The following is a 3,889-nucleotide window of genomic DNA, read 5'->3' as shown; positions in this document are numbered from 1 at the left end:
TACTTTGAAATGTTCCATAATAAAAAAAAATGGTTTCATATTATTATACTCACAATATTTCATAAAAAAATTATCGTCGATTTCCATTGAATTGAATTTGTATAAAGTATACGAAAACTTCTGCGACCAACTATATATATAATGTTTTTATTAACAAGTTAATAATGAAAAAGAAAAATAAATTTTACACGAAGTGGATTATCTTTAAATTAAAAAAAATATTTTATTTCGACATTTTATCTAAATTAATTTAAAAAAATTAAGGTTGATTTTATTTTCTGTGTTCATATATATATATATATATTTAGTATCCTTTTACAAAACTGAAAATTCAAGAAAAATAAAGATTTTTGATACTATAACTAATTTATATATTCTTATGAAAAATAGTCATATATTTCGTCTGATAATATTAGTATTATATGTTGATAAATAAATTCAAATTACCATATATTTGATAATTAATTAATTAAAATTGAATATATATCAAAATTATGTTAAATTAATATTGTTAACAGGTGTGATACATTATTAATTTATAACAATATGATCGATATGATGTAAATATATATATATATATATAATACTTTAAATCGAATGCTGTTGTAAAAGATGTAAAATATGTTTAGGTTATTTGATCTAAATATCGTTTTTTGCCGTCATGTTTAATTATTTTGTATTAGATATTCTGTGAATTTATATTTTGTAAATCATATGCGTATATATGCATATGTACACATATATTAATAATATATTTAAAAATACGATATAAAATATAAATTATAAATATATAAACATCAAATTTAATGCATCATTTTAAAAGATAGTTACGAATAATGCGAAATAACACGCAATCTTAACGATTATAACCTATACGAAAGTTGAAAATTTGACAGTAAAAAGAAATAAAAAAAGAAAATGATTGGTTTGAAATAATAAATATTTTAATAAATGCTTTACGTTGAAGTGTTTTAGTTTTCATTAGTTTTTTTTATTTATTTAATTTGAAAGTGTAAATAATTTAACTGTTTTCCTGTGGAATACTTTTACCAATTATAAAATTAACAATTATTTATATAATAGAATTTTAGAATATAAGTAAATATAAATCTCACATATATATTTCTCTCCAATCTTAATATTTATAGTTTTGTTATTTTGAAGATTATATTTTTTAAAATTGTACGATATAATTAGAAGAATTATAATAATGCAGAAATATTTAAATTCATAATAATTTTTGTGTTTAAATATATTTATAAACATTCGTAATAATAATAATAATAATCCATTTTAAATATCTTGTTCTATAATAAGATTTAATTGTCTATATTATTAATGTCTATATTAATGTTATTTAACTATATTACATGGAAATCGACAATATGGAATTTATAATGGTCTAATCTCGTGATTTGTGTTATAAAAACAAATTTTATGATGCAGTGTTTAAAGAATTTTGTGGAAAAAGAAAATTCATCAATTCGAAACACATGTAATCTTATTACGGGCACGATTGCTTGATTTTTTTCTGTAGAAGATGAAATCGAGATAAAGGTCCAAAGGTCCGATATGGTATGGATTTGTTAAATTCCTATTAATAAATGCAACAATTTGTAATGATAAAACAACACTGGTTTCATTAGAATCCACTGCATTGTGTTTTCTTGTGAAAGTGAAGCAAGTTTTGACTCTAATGTTCTTAAATATCGTGTAAGTTTTCCTAAGATCATAAAATTAAAAATTAAACTCTATATATATTGAAATAAGACAAATATTAACGTCAATGACTTTTATGTAATATAATAAATATATCAATATTTCTTTGTTTTTTTTTATAAGGAAAAAATTCATCCAATATGCCTGTCAACGTACACAGTCATCCTTAAGATGTTATGCAGAAGCAGGATTCCTTATCATTGCTGATCTCTTCAGGAAAGAGAAACCTACATGATTCTGCAAAACATGGTCTTTATCTGGATCCTCAGAATGTTGTTTAGAATATTCGATATGTTGAAATAGTTGGATGAACCTGTACACAAGTGTTCTGCAAAATTCCTTGATATTAGCACAAGAAAGATAAGATATCGTTTGTGAAATCAAGATCACCGAAAATATAAAAATTGCGATCACTTTCAAATAATGCATAAAATAGATTTTTAGATGGAGAAAGTGAAACTAGAGTGAAAAGAAAAAAAGTCCCTTTTTGTATTAGTGGTGTATCTTACAGAAAGTTATTGATTATAAATGCTGGTTTATGGCAATTTATCATTATTTAATATATTGATGAAATTTGTGTTTCATTTTCTGTTTCAATCCACGAGAAACTAATTTAACAACTGATCTAAGTGTCCTTTAAATCCATAGTAATAGTGTGATGAAAAGTATTGACGATACACTTCAGAAACAAATTCAATTATCAAGAATAGAATATTATTTGTGTTTGATATGATTGAAATTATGATTATCCTGTTTTGTTTACTGTTTCATGATGTAGTATTGATGTAATGCATCTTGGAAGTATGTTTATTATATTAATTACTAGTATGTTCATAGCAGTTTGTAACATGATCTTAATATTTATTATTCATTTTTCTTTTAACATTTCCTGTTTAAACCTTATGGAATTAAACACTACCTTTTTAAGTAATAAGAAAAATTGTGGTAGAGTGAACTTTGACATGATTTATAGATATTTTTTTATAGATTTTATTTATAGCATTGTTTATCGTCATTTGTTGTATTTGGTATAATATACGATACGATTGAAATTCGATTATTTTAAATTTCAATTTTGCAGAATTAGACATCATTTCTTAAGATACATTATATTTTAAAGTAAATATTAAGAATATAATAACAGTGAGATATCATTAGTTTATTGGTTTTAATTTTTAACATTATTGGTAAATATTGGAATTGAAAATAAATATTGTAACATATCAAAAGTTGAGAATAATAGCTACCGTTCTATGAGGAATTGTTCTTTTTATGCTTTCATCTGATATATATGAGATATATATCTTTGTCAATCGAACGAAATTGAATTATTGTCTGCATAGTTATAAAAATTTTCTAATGTAACATTAAGATTATATTAAGATTGATAAAATAATATACAACTTTAGATTTTTAAAAATAAAAATAAATTAATGATTATACCCTAATATGTGAGATATAGATCATGGTATTAGTGAAATCGAAATTGTCACGATCGTGGATATCTTTTCACTAATTTTAAGTGGACCCTATGCTTATGCTCAATCACGATTCTCAAGGTATTCAATGGAGATTACTGCTTGATTAGTTATACGGTGACGTTTCACATTCCAAAAACATTATATAACACAAGTAGAGCTGACATTAAATATTTTAATATTACGATATGAAATACGAATATTACGAATGTCTAAAATTGCTTGAATTTTTTTTCTCTTTTTCAAATATTAGAATCGTAACATTAATTTGCATTAATTATGCAAATTTGTTGAAAATTATTTGACTTTCATGTAAATATAATTCTAAAAATCTAAATTCTGTTTTTTAGAATCATTTCTTAACGCTCCCTAACATATATTTTGTCGAAAATTTTTAAATTTAATTTTCATTTCTAAATTATACGATAAAATTGAAATAATAAATTGATGAAAAAAACTTGATTCAAATCTAAGTTATATTTTTAATTGAAATTATTTTCAAGAGAAATTTTATTACGAAAATACTTGTTTATTCTAAACTGGAATATTTTATTATAACATTAATATAATTATTTTGCAATATAAACGTATTGAAAAATTTATTGGCTATTGTACTATTGTATTGATACTATTTATTGATACTATTGGTATTAGATTTCTTTAGAATCATTTCTTAGTGCTTCTTAACATTT

At 22.2% G+C, this 3,889-nt stretch overlaps 1 long non-coding RNA gene across 1 annotated transcript; it reads left to right on the top strand.

Annotated features, from left to right (window-relative positions):
• The first annotated feature begins 615 nt into the window (after positions 1–615).
• On the top strand, positions 616–3,534 carry LOC133667524 (uncharacterized). Its single transcript, XR_009833219.1, has 2 exons — positions 616–1,713; positions 1,843–3,534. It is a non-coding gene; the product is annotated as an uncharacterized LOC133667524 (long non-coding RNA).
• Positions 3,535–3,889: the final 355 nt, after the last annotated feature.

This window comes from Apis cerana, unplaced genomic scaffold, assembly GCF_029169275.1.
Source record: "Apis cerana isolate GH-2021 unplaced genomic scaffold, AcerK_1.0 Chr0_AcerK, whole genome shotgun sequence".
Lineage (NCBI taxonomy): Eukaryota > Metazoa > Arthropoda > Insecta > Hymenoptera > Apidae > Apis > Apis cerana.
This window is presented reverse-complemented; position numbering and strand designations above follow the sequence as displayed.